Source organism: Pipra filicauda, unplaced genomic scaffold (assembly GCF_003945595.2).
Source record: "Pipra filicauda isolate LSUMZ 115617 unplaced genomic scaffold, ASM394559v2 scaffold165_size2600900_pilon, whole genome shotgun sequence".
NCBI lineage: Eukaryota > Metazoa > Chordata > Aves > Passeriformes > Pipridae > Pipra > Pipra filicauda.
The window spans coordinates 2,570,872-2,589,927 of record NW_024104162.1 but is presented as its reverse complement, the minus strand read 5'-3'; the positions used below and the strand labels follow the sequence as shown (position 1 = coordinate 2,589,927).

Here is a 19,056-nt window from a genome sequence, read left to right as displayed (position 1 = left end):
AACTCCAGATACGCTGGCTTAACACTGGGGAAAGCAGTGACCTCTCTTTGTGTAAAAGATGACCAAATAAGTGACTATTTGGTTTCTCATATGCTGCACTTGGCTGTGAAGAACTGTGGTAATTTTGTCATTCACAGAGCTAAGGGAGAACCTCCGAGAATTAAAACCAAAGCTCATTCCTATTTTAATTCTTACTCAGAGGTTTCAATTTGGAAATGGAAATTTTTGGCTCCAAAATCAAATCAAATTTTTGGCTTCAAAGAGGCAATCAAGTCTCCTTAGATTCTCGTGACTGCTGATTCTTACTGCATTTAGAAAGTCAAGGATAAAGACAAAAGAGGCTGAATTAAAATGCTTAAGAAAGGAAAAGAAATCTAACAGAGCCACATGATTGATTTGCTTAAATGCATCCTTCAGCTTTGTGAATTCAGACACAAACACCTCCACCAGAGAGCTGCAAGTGTAAGGAGGTGTAAGTGCAAAGGCTCATCCAGATATTTGCACCCAGAATGCTCAGAGGTAGTGGGTAGCATCCATGCCCCATTCTGGCAGGCAAATTGGCAGCAGAGCACAAACACAAGTAAGAATTTTGGGGAGAGAGAACATGTTATGGGGAACAGCAATATTCAGAGAAGCACAAGCAATGGCAAGAAGGAACCAGCCCTGTGGAGAACAACCAGAAGAGATGTTTTCTGGTCTTTTCCTCCTGCCTCTCCCAAGCAAAGTACTGCTCTCCAAGAAGAGGAAAGCTCAGATATCAACCTGTGACAGCCCCCACCTTGCACAGCTTCCACATGGCAGTGAACAGATCCCTTTGGAGCAATCACTGTGCTTGACCTCTTTTGTTCATCCTGGGGCTGTGCCAGCAAGTGGTGAGCAGGAGGAGTGATGGAGGGGAGCTGGCATCAAATCACAAACTACGTAACTCTAACATTTACAATACAAACATGCATTTCTTGTTCCAGACCAACATTCTCTGAAACTCAGGAAATGCCCCTGTGGCCCTTCCCACCTTTGCTCCTCTTGTCATGGTGTTTTTCTCTCCAGTTATGGTTTGTTCAGTGTGTTCTGCCTCATGACAATGTCCTCTTGCAGAAGCTCAGCACAAGCACAACACACCTGTTCCCATCAGCAAGTGAGCAGTGAGTGGCTCTCCTGTGCAGGTTATGTGGACACAGGTAACGGGTTGCCACCTAACACAGCCCTGTGCGGTGTGGTCACAGGCAGACCCACCGCTGGCTGCCTCCAGTATTTTCCTGACTGATGAACAAGCCAGCAATGTATAATCCAGGCTATTCCTGACAGCCCGCCCTCGGCTCTGCAGGCCAAGCCTCAATGAGGGCTGGCTGCTCTGCATGACTCTCTGCTGAGGTAGAGGCGGCACAGAGTCTGTTGGAGATGTCTGTCTCGGCTCACTTGTTAGGGAAAGGGAATAATTCTCCATTCTCCCTCAAACCTTTCCCCTGCCAGCTCCTCCTGTTGCATTACAGCAGACTGACAACCTGGAGCATCCTGGGGAGCAGCAGGGACCTTCGCCTCACTTGCTCCAGAATGTTTTCAGACATTAGAGCAGAGCAAGGGGCAGGACACCACAGAGCTGACTAGCTATGAATAGCTGAAAGAACTGCACAGGAGCCCATGCATTCACACCAGGACCCAGTTAAGGCCCTGATCCTGTACAACTCTCCCTGGAGGAACAGGCAGTGGGAGCTCCAGGACCTACAAGGGGAACCCAAGGTCTGTAGCTGGTTATACCCCTGCAAGTGTCCTGCAGCAGGTCCTTCCCAGACAACCTGGCCAGGGTAATGTAGCTTATCAGAAGGGCAGGACTGTCACATTTGGGATTCTGCTTCCTTGAGCAGATCAGCAGGTAGACACATCCCTGTGCCCTGCAAAACTATCCATCACATGATTTAGTGGCATTCCTCCATGTCACCAGCTGAGCCACAACCCTCAGGCACTGGCATGGCACCAGAAAGCTCAGCTGTCCCTCTGAAATCACTGGATAAGTGTCTTTCACTAGCACTGCCTCCAAACTCTAAGGATAAGAAACTGCCTCAGGTAGGTCGTTTTTGGGTCATACAACTCTATTTTCAAGCATAGCCACTACCTCAATGTTGTCGGCCTGATTATAACCCATGGCAAAGTCCCATCTCCAGCCAGATGTCACCTCTCACAAGGACAGCCCCTAGAAACACAAACAACCCAAATATGTCTGTTCTCACAGGGTTGGGGAGTAAAACATACATATAAGCCTGAAGCTCATCTGCTTGTCCATCAGAGGGCTTAACGAAGGGTATTTAATTTCTCTTACCACTACAAGACTGCTGCTACGAGTTTGTATAAGGCACTTCCCAAATGGCACCCACATGACAGAGTGGGCTGGAAAACACAGATCTGATCACTTTGGGGCTGAGCAACAGATCACTGGATGTTTTGGTTCAGGTGGTCCAGCACACCCTTGTTTAAAGGCCCTGCTGAATCAGCCAAATGGAGGATTGTGCCCAGAGAGACCCTGGTACCATCAGCCCAGCCTGAGGGGACTGCTCCCCATGGGAAGGTAGAAGGCCCCCTTTGGTGATTCACATGGTCCTGATTTAACGATGTTTCATTCAGCAGAAATTAAACCGAGTGACTTGAACTTGGCTGGATCGGACAGAATCGAGTCCCAGCAGCATGGGGATGCTTGAAAGCTTAGCTCAGGCTTTTTTCCCAGCGCTGCACATTTTCTCCCATCCCCCCCTAGACCTTTTGAAACAGCCAAACCAAGTAATTACCCCCCCCTTCCCCGCCTCCCCTCACCTCCCAGCACTTAGAAACTAAACAGAGATGTGCTGGGAGGAGGTTACCCACAAAGCTAAGGGAAAAACCACAAGCAAAGCAGCTCGGGGCAAACCTGAGTGGGGCAAGACAGGACGTGCACATGAGGAGGTTTACACAGAGAACCAGCCCACGTACAACAGGCACAATGAGCTGCAGCAGGGAAAGACAAATCATCTCTCCCATCAGCTTGGATGGGTGAACCTGCACATGTTTGCATATGGGAGAAGGTGGTTTCGCAGCACCACAGGCACTTGGGGTCACTTAGAAGTGATGTTTTAGCCACCATAATAAAGTACCATCTCAGGGCAAGGTGAGGGAAGGGTGCAGAAGAGGGATGAAGGCTGCACAATGGTCCATCATCTTCCTCTTCTCCAGTAGCTGGCTAAAACATATCTCATTGCTGGGGAGCCAATGGAGGGGGTCCTACCAGCCTCTATCATGCAGACCTTCCTTCCCTGAAAATCTCTCCCTTTTCCCCAAATGACTCTTGTTTTTCTGGGAAGCTACTTAAGGCCAACTCCAAGCAGCCACAGATGGCTCCAGAAGGGTGACAGGGCACCCCATCCCCTGAACCTATTTTCACCCCATGTCTCTGCTGACAAAGCACCCCCAATAACTCCTTCCCAGCCATGTTCCTCAGAAGAGGCTCCATGGGCATTAAGGTGACACAGCTCACTTCCGAGGAGGCACAGCTGTACAAACCTCTTAGCCAAGAAGCAAAGGGGGATTTTCCAAACTCTTTCCATCAAATGCATATGCTAAATAGCTACTATCCCCTGGGACAAACCCTTCTGCAGCATTTTCTGCCCCAAGCCACACAGTTCCTACACACACAGAGATGTGGAGGTATTTGGGATCACCAGAGCTCACCATTACAAGATGTGCATGGGCAAGATGTCCAAGATTACTTTTTCTGGGAAGCAGGTGAAAGGAGGTGTCATGTCCTAAAAATAATACCTTTGTTTTCAGCAAGCACCCGCTTGCAGTTTCTTCAGAGTCCCAGGGCTGTGTGGCACAACTGGGTGGTAACAGCAGCCAGGCTCCCTGGCACTGATGACATTCTTCCTCTAGCCAAGAAACACACTCCAAAAGGGGACAATGAGTCACTGTTTTACATGGGATAACTCGACGGACTGCACTGCCTTTAACAGGAAAAGTCATTCACTCCTCCAGGGATGTGCCCTGCTGGCTGGAAGGCAGCAGTCCATGGGCAAGAGAGGCACAAGGGGAGCGCTGCCTCCAGGAAATGTCAATGCAGGGTGTGGATGAAGGTCCTAAGCTATTCTCTATGGAAAGTCATGGATGGGAAGAGCCACGCAGAGGGGTGAGTACATGTCCTGCTCTAGTTCCAGCCAGACAGGGAACAGTCAGGCCTGCCAGAAGCAGCAGTGGCTGTGGTGAATGTCTGGAGGTGGAAACACATGGTCCCAGGGAACTGAAGCAGGACCAAAAATCCAAGCACTCCTGCCTCCACCTGTGCATAAGATCCCTGACATCTGTGCACAGTAATCCACTGCCTGCATCCCTGTACCTGGGGCTCATGGGGCTGGAGTGCCTCTGGCATGCTGCACAGGGGGATGGAGAAGCAGCAGAGCTGTATCACTGCTCTGTCTGATATTGGGGCACTTATCCCACTCACACAGTGCAAATTACTCGCAGCACAGAGCCCTCACACAGAAATCTGAGGGTAGACAGGTGTATGGAGAGCCCAGGAGCCCCGGGCATATTAAATGCTCTCACACGGTTTCCAGCCCAAAAAAGGCAGATGGATGTTCCCTGCTTCCTTGATGTGGGGTTGCAGCGTCCCTTGTTCACGACTGTCACCTACCCATAACCATTTCTACGCTCAATGGCTCACACCAGATGCAATAAAACTGCAGATGGCAGGCATGAGGCACTGGCCTCCAGCATAAAGTGCCACTGGCACCAAGTGCCACCAGACTTCAGGTTTCTCCATCTGGATCCAGCTCAACATAACCACATTGACTTTCATTGGAAAATGCCTCAGCCCAGCCTCTCAAGTGCTGTGGCAACCTTTGTAGGGCAGGCAATGCCCGTGTGCCAAGAACAGCGACAGACGCCTCCTGACCAGCTGGTGTGACAGGCAGTAGCCTCACAGCTGACCTGACCTCCTTCCCAGACACAGTCTGGCACTGTCCTCCTTGTCACCAACTTTTCAGTATCTTCTCTTCTAGTTTGAACATGTCCTGACCAAGATCCTTGCCAAGAATCACATCCGAAGTGAGCCTTGTGACAGGTTACACATGAGGCTGGCATTGCCACTACTACAGAAACGTGACAATTAGACCTATTTCACATCACCACTCCCTCCTCCCCTGAAAGGATCCAGAAAACATTTCTCCAAGGGGCAACTTCTCCATTCTCACCCCTCAGGGTCTGCTGTGCCTTTGGCACAGTTCATGGCTGGGTGAGATCAATCCCTGCTGCACCACAGCCTGCGTGTCCTATTCAGCACCACATGGGATGTGGGATGGGAGGGAGGCAGCAGTCCGATGTTCAGAGCTCTTTGGATATTTCTCCAAATCACTGAAAAAGAGGGATCTCTGCTGAAAGTGCTCAAAAGAAACATAGCACACATTGCTGACAATATAATCTCCACTGTGCACTTCTATTAATGCTCTTACAGCTTTAGCAGGAACTGGAAGGCATGGAGCTGACTTTTCACCGTCTGAGGCATGCAAACACTCCCAGATGAGCAAAACCAGTGTGACCCTGCATCCCCCACCAGTGCCCTTCAGAGGGGCACTTCCCAGCAGGCTGCTGGAGCACTTGCCTGGCAAAAGAGACAATGGAGTCATTCGTGTGTGTTTTGCTCCACGTGCCTGGCCAACAAACCCATCCCACAGAGCTTCATATTTACAGTGCACACTCAGCATTCTGCAGTTAACAGGGGCTGAGAGACAATTCAGAGCTGATGATTTGCAGCCAACTCTGCTTCCATCTGCTGTACACCACGGCTCAGACAGCAGTCACAGAGGTGGCTAGGAGGTTTGAGGGGGTGTCATCAGATGGATGTTTTTTTAAGCTGCTACAAAAAGAACATTAAACTCCTGACATGGGATGGGGTCTGAACATCCTGCACAAGTTTAGATTTCTACTGCATGTCACACACACTAGGCAGGAAAATAATTATCTTTCTAACTTTATTTTTTTGCTTTTTTTTTTTCCCCTTAACATGAGGCTGCTCAGCCTTTAACTGCCTGGAAGAGATTTCTGAAACCTGAAATCCCTGGTCTGTCCATGCTTCAGCCAGATGACTACTGTTTAGGGAGTGCTGGCTGTATGCAAGCCAGTGCAGGGACTGGCAGCCGCTGGTTCAAGAAGTGACTGTGATTCAGGGATCTGGCTTCTGGACATGATTTAAAATCACTTGAGCATTACTCTTGATGTTCAAGATCCTGGGAGGTTTACTTAGGAAGAAGTTATTGCCATTTCCATTAGGAAGATATTAAAATTACATAAGGAAACTCCTTGTTTTCTATAAAGCCTCAGTAAAGCTCTTTCCTCTCTTGACTCCCGCTTTCTCACACAGCTTATTTTGCCTTTACATTTCTAAAGATAATTTTTCTTCATTTTTCGTCAATTTTGTACCATCACAGTGTCACCAGCCATACCCAGGCACGGGGGCTGGCACAGCTGGTCCTTGGCTGTGTGGCTCCCTCCTCCACAGGGGTGGGGATGGCTCAGGCTCTGTTTTCCAAGGAAGGTCTTCTTATTCCCATTTAGTCAACTTGAGTCAAGGATCAGCCAGGGAAACTCTAATCAAGTGATGGAAAATGGTGACAGTTATAGGATTAGCTCGCAATAAATCATGCAGAAAGGGAAAGAAAGAATCCAGCTGCTTCCAGGAAGCTGCCAAATACCCCAGCATCGTCTGTGGGGATCATATTAGGAACAGAGCCAACAGCAGCTGGTCTGGACACTCCATCCCATTCAGTGGTTCTTCCTAAACCCTCATGTCTTCTCGGCAGCAGGAGGTTCTAGTCACCTGCTATCAGCCTGAGGCAGATGCCAGGAAGGTTTAATAAAAGGATCACAGGCATTAGAGGTGGAGGGATGTATTTTGCTGGGGCAATGTCCCTAGCTCTCTGCTGTCACAGGACTGCAATTAAGATCTTTATAGGAAACCGAAAATTAATAATATCCAGCAAGAATACGGCCTCTGTGAGCAAATAAAGTACCTGTGCATAAGTACTATACAATCTTCTGTTTACAAATGGTTAACTCCTCATATAAGCCAAGCTAGAAGCTTTCCAAGAGCAATTTCTCTTCCCCATTATGCCTGTCGCTCTCCTGGCCCCAGTTGGCTGCTTGCATTTATAATGCAAGCCTGGGCTGCCAGCAGTTCCATTCCTTGTCAATAAACTCCTCCTCTGCAGCCTGCTACCCACAGGAACTGCAGAAGAAGGGCTTGCACTGGCAGTGCCAAGGCAGGGGTCCTTGCCGGGGTGCACAGGGGCTGATTTTCCATGGGCAAGGCTGCACCAGAGACCCACCTCTCCCTGCACACACACACGAGGTGGTTGTGTCCATACCCCCTCAGGCTCTCATCAATGGGCAGGCTCAGGCAATCCACAGCTGCTCACACAGCACCATGGACCTACCAAGCCAAGAGACCATCTGCACCAGCCTGCTGCCTTCTGCTCGGCTGCTGAGGCCACGGCAGGCCAGGGTGTGGGGGACCAGGCTGGACTTGCTTAAAACCTGCCCACAGTCGGGTCTGGTCTGGGCAGATGCTGTTTGTGCCCTCTGCACACAGGCTACCTGCACACATACAACAAAGAGAAGACTTGCTGAGTAGGTTTCAAGCCATCTTGTCAGCGCTGTGCATCTGGGATTGATGAAAGCCTCAACAACAAGATCTTGGAAAAAATGCACACTCAGCAAACTCTTCCCAACACAGCACCTTGCACACAGCCATCCCTCCCTGGCTTTGCTTCATGGCTCTCACCTCTCTGCTCCGTGCAGAGGCAGCTGAGGGTCTATGTCCTGCCTTTCTAAATGAGAGCAGGTGAGACTCATTGTCACAAGACACAGAGCAAGAGGCTTTACAATGTGTCAAAGAGATGCATGAGCTTGCAGAGGAGGACAGCAGCTAATTACAGCCCAATGGAGATTAGGGAGAACCACCTCCAGCACATAAAGTCCCAACACACAGCCCCTTGTGCCTACTTCTGTTGCATTTAGCCATTGCCTGAGGCCACCAAAGAGCCCTTCTCCCCAGCCAGCATGTTCAACAGAGGTGACAAACATCTCCAGTGTCATCAAAGCACTGAGACACAACAGATTCAACACCACTGGCAGCAGCTCATCAGAGTGGCTGCTGGATTTAATTCCCTATTGCCAGTCCAGCCTTGAGGGCGGCTGTTAACAGCAGGTGCTCTGAAGACATCTTTCCTTTTTACAGGGAACGAGCAAGCTCTGATGGAGACCTCAGGGAGAACTATGAGGCTTGCAGCTACACCACCCAGCAGCATCGGTAGGTGCAAAACTCCACGAGTGTCAAGTCAGCCTTGTTTCAGTCTCACAGTGCCTGTGTCTGCTGATCCCATCAAGCTACAGGGAAATCAATCTCCCTGATACTGCCAGAAGTAAACTTGGAAAAGACCCAGCTGTGAATATGCTACCCCTGCACCCTTGCCAAAAGGAAGGGCCTGGCTCTGTGCAGGGCTGAACTTGCTGCCTCTTCCTGTCATGGGGAAATCTGGCTGTGCAGAGATGCTCCCTGTGGCCAGACAAGGTAGGCAGAGCCACACACTTGTACAAATGGGGATGGGGAGTTGCTGAGAAGCTTCTAACTTCCAGTTAGTTGCTGATTTCCCAGGTCCCTGCCTTGAGGAAAGCCCTCTGGAACAGGGCAGCCAGCCCCAGAGACACCCACGCCCAGTGGCTCCAAACAAACATCACCTTTGAACATCATGTCAATATTACCCACCTTCCTGCAAGGTCAGTGAAGCAACATCTGGCCAGAGAGCAGGCTTGGATCGGGTTCCACATCAACAGCGAGGCTGCAAATTCACAGGGAGAGAGAGCACTTCAAGGGACGCCTCAAACCTGCTGCTGCTGCTCCCTCCCTGGAAGAGCTGGGAAAGCAGCCAGGAGATGGAGGGCTATAAATCAAGTGGCATTTACATGGAGAAGGAAAAGCTGTGAGCACTGTTGTGACAGGAGGCCAGGACTCATGGCCTTGGTGTCCCTCCATACGACAGGTGACAAAGCTGATGGGAAGGGACCCATGGGCCATGACGTGCCCTGTGCACTGATGTGAATATCCAAAACATTCAATGGCACAAGTACCATGGGTAGAGATGCCAGCACCTGCCCATCTGCCATGCCCAGGCTAGAGGCTTGCTGATCTGTCACTCAAGCCACTGCAGAGACAGCAACACCTTCAGAGGCTCTTCTGGGGAGAAAGCAGCTTCAAGTCCCATTGGATAATGCTCTGAGGGAGTCTATGAAAATTAGGTCCAATTATGAAAAAGCTGGATCTCACCAGAATCAGGTATTTCTTCACCACAGCAGGTCTCAGCACCCGTGCTCAGCACAGTTTGTGTACAGGGCCACATAACAGACTCATCCGAGCATGACACCAGGCACAGATCTGGGGCAGTGTGGTTTGCAGCATCTCCCAGCTGCAGAAACAGCTTCACAATGTGACACACCGTCAGGCAGAGCAGGGAACACTGAATGCCTTTGTCATGCACTGCCCCAGTGTATCACGGATCATCGATAAGGTGGAGGGAGAGCCGGACATGCTCACAGAAAGGGAGGCAAACAGCCAGGCTGGGCTGTCTACAGGGCTGGGAATGGCTGGTGCTTGGAGAGCTCAGCTGTAGGTGAGGAAGCTCTCGCTGCTGTGCAGGGAAGGACCTGAGAAAGTAGGGGACAGGACGTGCAACTGGGACAGAAAAAGTTGCACCCTCAAAAACAGGGTCTCGACCATTTTCAATGCAGAATGGTGATTTCCATCTTGACACAGAGCTGCCAAAGGATGTGGGTTATGTGGTCAGGCCTTCCTGCATCGGTAGACAGTGATAAGACACCTCAGCTGCAGATGTAGCTGCCAAACCTGAGGGTGACAGAGCTGCTGCAGTCCTAACCAGTGAGGAGAAACCCTGCTTTCTTCTCCCAGGAAAGACCAACTCCCAGCTCTTCCCAGCCAAATTCCCATCAGTCTGCCAGCCCATAAATTTACAACTGTTTATCTAATCAAAGCTCATCCAGATATTAAGAGCTCAGGGGCACTATGGGGAAAACAGGAGGAGGCAGGGCAGCCAGCCTGTTTCTCCAACAGGCTGCAGGAATTCACCATTGGCTGGTTCAAGGCTAGGCAACTCTGTGCCCTGAAGCTAAACGTGTTCAGTGCCATCCCAGCAAGCTGAAGGGAATAGATTTGTGCAAGGATCTCTGAGGAAAGGATCACCAGACCTAGAAACAAAATTCAGGCAGACCTTTGCCTCTGAGACTTCAAAATGTGGGAGCAGGAAAAGGTTACAAGGCAGGGACCTTCAGAAAGCAAATTGACCCCAGGCATCCCAGTAAGGGTTGCTGCAAAGGGTCTGGGAAAAGACGAAACCTGCTCAATAGCATTCAAAAGAAATGCTAGTGGAGAACTCAGCTTCCCTCCCACTTCCCCTCTCCCTGTCCACCAGCAGACAGCATAAAGATGTTCCCACATCCACAGGTCCTGCCAGGCTGGCAGGTCAGCAGGACAGCACCAGCTCTTGCTCTTCACCAGCTTTTCATACTAGAAGTCCATACTTTAGGCAGCTGCCCGGGTCAAGTCACAGCAATGCCTGGGGCTGATGCTGAGACCAATTTGCCAACTGCAGGGGAGTGTGTGTGCACGGGGCAGGGCGTGTGTTTGCTTTTTGCAATCACTGTCCAGTCTGCGTGGCTCAGACTGAAAGCACACTCAGGGCACTACTGTACTCTGACAGGTTCAGCCCAGTGAGAGGGGAGCGGAGATTTGAGGGCTGTTAAATTGTGTGGTGACAGTTGAGGATGTTAGCCACTGCAGGTTCCTCTGGCTACTGGGTCTCCTTGGCTTGCTCACCTCCTTGCAGAGGAGAATTGGCACTGCTGGAACCAATCGTGCTGCCTCCTACAAAGTCTGTAAATGTCCCATTGCCTGGCTGGTGCTGCTGCAGCCCCCTCTTGCAGACCAGCCAGCACACCACATCTCCTGACAGCATGAGCCTTGCAGTGGCACTGTTGGGTATTGTTTCTGCACAGGATCCAAGTCATACAGAGCCATTTCTCAAACTGTGTCCTTTGGCTCCCCTTCCCTTCCCTGCTCTCATGCACACTGCATGCACCCTCAGAGCATCATGCTCTCCTTCCAACACAATAAAAGAAGCATCATCTCTGCTCCTCAGCCCATTAAAACTATAAGAGAAACAAAATCAAACCACATGTCCTAGTGCTACCTCCTACAATGGGTGACCTCCTGTGAAGGACATGGTGGAAGAGTTTATCCAAGCAGTGGCCACGCAGCTCCTGGGGATACGGAGCAACTCTTTGCCCATGTAGGGCTTTGACGTAGACTGAAATTTTGGCTTCCCAGTGGAAGCCACAGACGATTGGGAAACAGAGAATAGAGCAAGTGTAGACTGCAGAAGAGACATTTGGGGGTTGAACCCTATGTATCAGAGCTCTGCAAGTGACTTTACTGGGTAATTTACTAGAATGACATGGAGTGCAGACCTGCAACAGAGAAAAACTGAGATAGCCAGAAGAAAGCAAAACAGCCAGACATGAATCAAGGATCCCAGCATCTGGAGATGAGTATGAGGGATGGGGGACAACCTCATAGAGCAGCAGTATGTGTAAGGTGCATTTAGCAATACCTCCCACCATCCAGCCCTACTGGAAGGATTTTACTGCCAAGGGGGCAGTTGTACCTGAAGAAAGGAAAAATTAAAAGATCCATGTGAATCAGTGGAGAAACTGCAGAGGGTTTGTGTTTGAATATAGATCTGTCCCATAGCTGCAGATCCAGACAGGAAACAGAGGCAGGGTGTCCCAGTTTACAACACCGCAAGCTCTGCAGGTACAGGTAAATGTCTGGGAGAGAACAGACTGGTCTGAACTGGGCAGCATAGGCTGTGAGTATGGGGTTCAACTCTCCACTGACACCAGTCACTCCCTTCCATCCAAGAATAATTTTACTGGGGGAAAAAAGTACCCCCAGCTCTTAAGGTAGCTCCATTTGCCCCTGTTTTCAGCATCAGTGCAAACTGTGCCATGCAGGCAAGACCAAGGCATGGCAATGTTAAACCCAGGCCTTTCAGGCCACTGCAGCTACTTGGTGAGATGTTTTCCCCTTCTCAGACTGCAAATAGTCCCTAACTGCTTTTTAACAAGGAAAGTTTTGGGCTTTTGCCCAGCTGCGCCTCAAAGCCTCAATGTGAAACATCCCCTCTTGGCCCCACAGAGGTATTTGGGGAGTTAAGATCTTCTTTGGGTACTCAGCTCCAAGGGGGAGTTCTGGGAATTAAGTACCTAATGCCTTTGTAGTTTCTTGGCTTCTGATACGGAGTCCTGGGAAAGACAGCTGTGTTTGCACTGGAATTAAGATGGAGGGTTTGTCATGCTCTCCATTAAGATGCTTGCAGGAAGCAAGAACCAAGAAAGAAAACCCGGCATGTAACAAACCTCAGCAGCCCCAGGAGTGCCCTGGTCACTGCATGAGCACTCCCAGCCTCAGGCCTGACTGACCATCACCGCCACCAACACAGGCAAAAGTCCTACTGTTGATATTTTTGTGGAGTTCTTATTGCAGTATAAATAGTAGTGTTGGAGTTTTGTGAGTGGGGACAAAACACAGGTGCAATGTGCTGCCAGAGAGAAACAGCCAGGCTGGGATGCCAGAGGTCTGTGGGACCAGCAGAGGCTGGATCCAACTGGCAGAGCCACTGAGACACGAATCTCTCCTGCAGGGACAGAGTTAACTCCAGGCATGCTAAGTCCACTCCTTCCCCCTCCAAAACCTCTCTCACGTATCAGAGATTCTCAGGAAACTGTAGAAAGCCAAGAAGGACTAGAGAAAGCATTCCTCATGAAAAGCCTGGCCCTCGGGAGCAGATGGGCTTCATTATTGCCCTGTTCTCAGCATCGGACTGGGCAGATTTTTCTATCGTGATGGGTCACAGCTACAGTATTTCATGTCTTCTTCAAACATAGCACATCTGAGGGCTTCTAGCCTGTGTTGCCTGATGTCTTGGCTGACAAACATTGCTGTATGTGAGCACTGGCTTCTCAAAGGGCAGCAGCTGCATCCTGGGCATCGCAGCACTGTGACTGGGAACCTTAGCTGGGCAAAACTACCCCACGACAAAACCAAATAAAATAAAAGAAAAATCCACACCATCTAAGGGTGTCTTAGATTTGTCATCCCTGCCTGTGCTTGCACCCTTAGCCAGGGTGAAGGCAGCATAGCCTTCCTTATCTGGAAGGCTGAGGACATGTGTCAGCCAGCTGGAAACATGACCCAGTCTCAGAGAGCGTTTGCTGGCCGAACCTCGCTCACGTCCCAAGGCAGCATCCGAATTTCAGCCTGAAAACACCTTTAAACAATGGGGAGGAACTGAGGACTAAAATAGGCTCTTTCCTGTTCTGAAAAAAACCTCCCTGTTTTTTGCAAGGGTCTGCTAATATTTAAGTGTGTATTTATCTCCATTCAGGCCAGGTCTAGGTGTATTTGTAGGTTCAGGGACTAGGGCTCTGCAGGACCTCAGTCAAATCACTTATCAACTCTATAATCTCTATCAGTCTATAATCTCTACAATAATTTGTATCCCCCTGAAGGGACAAATCTTTAGGCACAAGGATGGAGCTGACTGAGATTTCACAAGAGCAACCACAGATTTGGACGCATAGCTCAGAAAACTTGAAAGACAAGATTTGGAACAATGAGAAGTGAGAGTTTCACCAGGACTTGCTGGTGCTGAGAGATGTTAGACTGGGCAACTGAAATCACTGGAAAATTGGCAGAATGGTGGCAGCAAGTGTCTTCCATTACTCACTTTGGCACATCAGAGGGCTAAGAACGTCACAATGATGAGACAGTTTCCTGAGGTCTGTGATACCTGCTACATGTGTTGGTGTGGCTTCTGGCACTGCTGCTCCTCCTGCTGTAACACCTCAGTCCTTCTCTCTTGGGCTGATGAAGTGGCATCTCCACTCCAGGTGAGGCTGGAGAAGGCTTTGCTCTATCAGTGCCCAGAGGAGGTCAACTGACTGATGCAGGGGCAGATAAGGATGAAGAGAGGGATCTTACTGCTTTCTCACTCGGAAACCTTTCTGGACCAGTATCACAACCTTGGCACTACTACAGTCTGGTATCTCTTGTTGTGAAAGGGTCACACCAAAGGCTGAGTATGTCTCACCTGCAAAGCCCCATGAAGTTCAACAGCTCGTGCTGACAGCAGGTTGTCAAACAACATGGGGACTGCAGAAGCCAACATTAAACGAGTGCTGCTAAAAAGACCTAAGAAACAACAGCTGGATGCTGCAGACGGGCAGAACCTGAGCAAAAATAAAGGAGTACTTTGAGATTGAGGGCTTTTCTTTCTTTCTTATTGGAGAAAACCTTCCAGCTCTCTGGAAGTCAGTACAATTTTCCTCCTCATAGTTTCCCCAAAGACCTACCATTGGGGTGGCCCCACAGCAGTGGTCTGCAGAAACCTCAGATGCAGACGAACGCAGGGCTTTAGCACCTGCCACTTACCTCCCTCTACCTCCTTCAGCTGTTCCCCCTTCCCTCTACCCCACATCTGTACTAGCAGAGTCATCCCAGCTCCCCCACTGTCTCTAAAATCTGTGTGGTGCCCCTGAGAACAGCAGCAATTAAAACTCTGATGTAGACAGGGATTGGCAGCCTCCAGTATCTCCTTCTGTGTCAGCCTAGATGTGCTGCCTCTAGAGTGAAATGGAACAGCGTTCTGGGAGCCCCATTGCTTATTCTCAGCTCTGTGCAGATAGTGTACAGTGTGCAGAAGTTAGCACAGCTAATGGTGCACTATTCCTGAAGGAAAGAGCAGATCAGCTCAGAAGACAGATGACAATCATGCCAACGCAAGGCGGGATCTCCTGAATTGCTGTGGGGTGACAACAAAACAGCCAAGTCGTCCTGATGGCCCTCATCATTTCCTGAATCAAGCTGAGATGTCATGAGGTTTGCCCAGGAGCTGAGCATACCTGTCCATAACACCAGCTCAGATGCAGGAAGGCTGGAGATGCTGCAAGGTGACTGCTCCAGCAGTATGGAACTACATGCTGTGGCAGTGTTTGGAAACTCCTGTGGCCTGTGTGCTCTTCAACACCTTCCTGCAATGCAGACATCCTGCCCTTGGCCATGTGTCTGTGAGCCTGGAGTGAGACAGCCAAAGGTCAACAGGACAGACAGGTCACCACCGACTTGAACCGAGCAAGGGACAGTCCACAGGCACAGCTGCACCCCAGGGCCAGGAGAGACCTGGGACTACAGCCCCTGTGCCAGCTCACTGGTACAGCCACTGGCAAGGAAAGTCAACAAAAAACAATCAGCGCCACAAAGGCAGGGCGCACTCAAGCACACAAGCCCACACATGGCTGCTCTCCCTGTGGAGCACCAAGACTTGTCCCACCTCTCCTGAGTGCCAGCGAGGTTGGCAAACACACCGAGCCCATTTCTGCCTCCAGGAGGTACAACGGGGAATTCTGCCACTGTACTTCACTGAATTCTGCCACTGACTTCTGCCACAAATTCAGCCCAGCACCAAAATAACCAACAGCAGCATTTAGAAGCAGAGTTATTTCAGCACAGCCTGGCATGTGGGTGTTCCTGAGGCAGAACAAGAAAGTCTTATTTCAGCACAGCCATGGAGCTCAGTGCAAACCACTCCGGTGCACAACTGCCCGGATGGAGTTATAAGTGGGCAATGCAAATGGAAGAGTTAATTCCCGCTTCCCACGCTGAGTGAGCCATTAGCACTACCAAACTTAAAGGTTTCTGGTTATATTATCTTTCTTCCCATATTGTCTTCCTTGTCCTGACCATAGGATGGTTCGGTCTCTACATGCTGTTAGCAAGGATTAATTCAGCATATTACATGTAATGGGCTGTGGGTGGCCCAGGAAAGCAACCTGCTCAATCCTGCTAATGATGGAGAAAGGATCTGACTGCTCCTAGGGGAAACTCATAGCATTGTTGCTTTTTTCTAGCATATTTCTTCATTATTATATAGAAAGCAAATGACACCAGCCAACTAGAACTCCAAATAACCTCAAGGCAACCATCACTTTAAAGATGACACTTTTGTTTGCAAATTGTTTACCTATTATTGTGACTTGTAACTTCTAAAATTCAAATAATTGGCCTCAGTTTGCTTTCCTTTGGGATAAAAAAAATGAAGCAACCTTTAGCTTGCTTCTTTCCTCTATGTGGTAATGACCTTTCCTCTGCTAGTGTGTGTTTTTCACTGAACTGAAGAGGAAAGGAAAAACTGTAAACTGAGAAATAATAAGGGAAAGAAATGGCACAAATATGGAGGCTGGACCCAGGGAGAAAACTATGTGGCTAGAAAATAAGCAGATTTTAGGAACATGATTATCACTTTAACTCACCCCTTTGGTGAACCTTAAGGGGCAAATCTGCAGATAGTGTTCACCACCCTCACAAACGGGCTCCCACTGAGTGACAAACATTACTTGGTTCCAGTAGCTGGGGATCCCTACCCCAGACCTATCACCATCTATAGAAGGTTCAAAAGTCACACTTGCCCCATATGAAGGAACAGATTTGCAGGTAGTTGCAATTCCTAAAGTCTCAGCTGTCCAGCACTTCTCAAGGGAGCACTACAGACTCAAAATCCCTCAAACCCCTTGTGAGATGCCATCACCATTACTGTCACCTGGTTTTCTCTGACCTTTCACAGACTTTCCTTTCACAGAATATGCTGAGTTGGAAGGGACCCACAAGGATCATCAAGTCCAACCCTTCACCCTGCACAGGACCATCCCCAAGATTCACACCATGTGCCTGAGAGCATCATCCAAACACTACTTGAACTCTGTCAGGCTTGGTGCTGTGACCACTGCCCTGGGGAGCCTGTCCCAGTGCCCAACCACCCTCTGGGTGAAGAACTTTTTTCTAATATCCAACCTAAGCCTCCCTTGACACAACTTCAGGCCATTCCCTCAGGTCCTGTCACTGGTCACCACAGAGAAGAGATCAGTGTCTGCCCCTCCTCTTCCCCCTCACGAGGAAGTTGTAACTGCAGTGAGGTCTCCCCTCAGTCTCCTCACACGGCTTCCCCTCAAGGCCCTTCACCATGTTCATTGCCCTCCTTTGGACACTCTCTAATAGCTTAATATCTTCCTTACATTGTGGTGCACAAAACTGCCACAATGTTCAAGGTGAGGCTGCCCCAGTGCAGAGCAGAGCAGGACAATCCCCTCCCTCGCCCAGCTGGAGATGCTTTGCCTGATGCCCCCCAGGACATGTTTGGCCCTCCTGGTTGCCAGGGCACTGCTGACTCATGTTCAACTTGCCTCACGGGAACTCTGTGAAACAGTGTTGAGATCAGGCAAAGGATTAAAATCAACTCAGCACAGAAAGTTCTGCTGACTTAGACCTTCTGCAGAAGTCTCTTTTTGAAAAACAGTCCTGAAAAGAGCCACATTTTTTCCAGTCAGATGCTAGAAAGAGTATCCAGCGTAAAACACAATCATCTCTCCATTAGGAGCCTTGAAGATTAAAGCTGATTCAGCGCTGCACTTTTTACTGAGCAGTCCCAATACAAAATTAGGATGCATAAATTATTTCTTTTAAAAAATGTTACTAAGGAATACAATACTGATTGTAGTCTTCTGGGATTTCTGAATTCATTTGACAAACTTCACATGCTCATCTAGAAATAACAAATGCTTGCTGAAACCCAACTCCTTTTCAATCTTACTCAGCCAACAAGTTATGCCTTTTTTATTTTTAGGGAAAAAAACACATTAAAGTGATGGAGCAGCCCCTATAAGAGGAAAATCGCATTTCATTTAGTCCACGCTGATAAAATTCCATTAACGTTTCAGTCAAATCAGTCTTCTGAATTTTAAGATGTAACTTTAAAGGCCCCATTGATGGATTGCTGCTGTACTCAGGAAACATTAGTACATTGTTAAAACGGCAGGAATTACCCAACAACGTCTCTTAGGAAAGAGGAGCTAATTTCCCCAAAAGAGCAGAAATCGGGCAGGGAAATAAATTACCCCTCTAGTACAAAACTGTTTATATTTGAGTTCTGAATTGTTTCCCAATGTGGAAGAAATTTTTAAGAGCGGACGCGAGAGAAGTCCCTTGAGCCATTCAAACCGATTCCCCAGGAATTTTAGTGACCGCGGGTGTAAGTGGGCACTTTCGGGACAGAGGAGCTCCCCTTTCCCGTCCCAACCCCGGCACAGCCTCGGCAGGGCTACACGAAGCTGAGCGGTTTCATGCTCGAATGGGACATCCACCCGAAAGAAGGCGGCTTTAGAAATGACACACGAGTTTCGCTGCGGAACAGCATCGCCGGGACGGTACCGCCGGCCACGCACTACGGGCGAGCGCAGCGGCGAAGTTCAGTGGTCTCAGCCGAGGGATGTGCAACCCCCGGCGAGTTCACCCGAACTTCAACCCGCCGGCGGACCGGCCCGCTCTCACCGACACCCGAGGGGTTCCAGGAGCAAGGCGCTGCCCGCCGTGCGGGGCTCCCCGGCCCCGCTCCGCCCGCACCCTCCCCTGCCCCCGCCACCGCTCCTGCCGGGAGTCCTGCCGAGAGCGCGGCGCCCCCGGACCCACCTGGGCTGAGGCTGCTCTGGAAGTAGAAGAGGACGACCAGGAACGAGCCGAAGCCGGCGGCCAGCACCAGCCGCAGCACCAGGTTCCGCCGCCGCATCCTCGGCCGCAGCCCGGCGGCGCAGCGCCCGCGGCCAGGGCCCGCCGAGCCCCGCCGAGCCCCGCCGAGCCCCGCCGAGCCCCGCCGAGCCCCGCCGCCCCGGGCGCCGCTCCCGCCCCGCCCCGCTCCGCGCCCGGGGCCCCGGTACGCTCCCGCCGCCGGCAGGAAGTGACACGGGGCGGCTCAGCCGCGGGAAGGGGAACTTCGCCCCCCGAGTGCCCCGCTGGGCTCGCCCCGTCCAGCTCCGCCGCGGGGGCGGGGGCCGGGGGTGCGGGGCTGGGGGGGGTTTCCTCGCCCG

General features: G+C 50.3%; 1 protein-coding gene across 1 annotated transcript in view; it reads right to left on the bottom strand.

Annotated features, from left to right (window-relative positions):
• The window catches only part of CHST13 (carbohydrate sulfotransferase 13), a gene marked incomplete at its 3' end in the record, with an annotated part of 29,696 nt that extends 10,946 nt beyond the window's left edge, over positions 1–18,750 (bottom strand). Inside the window, exon 1 of the mRNA XM_027746683.2 lies at positions 18,662–18,750. The remainder of the gene's footprint in view (positions 1–18,661) is intronic.
• Positions 18,751–19,056: the final 306 nt, after the last annotated feature.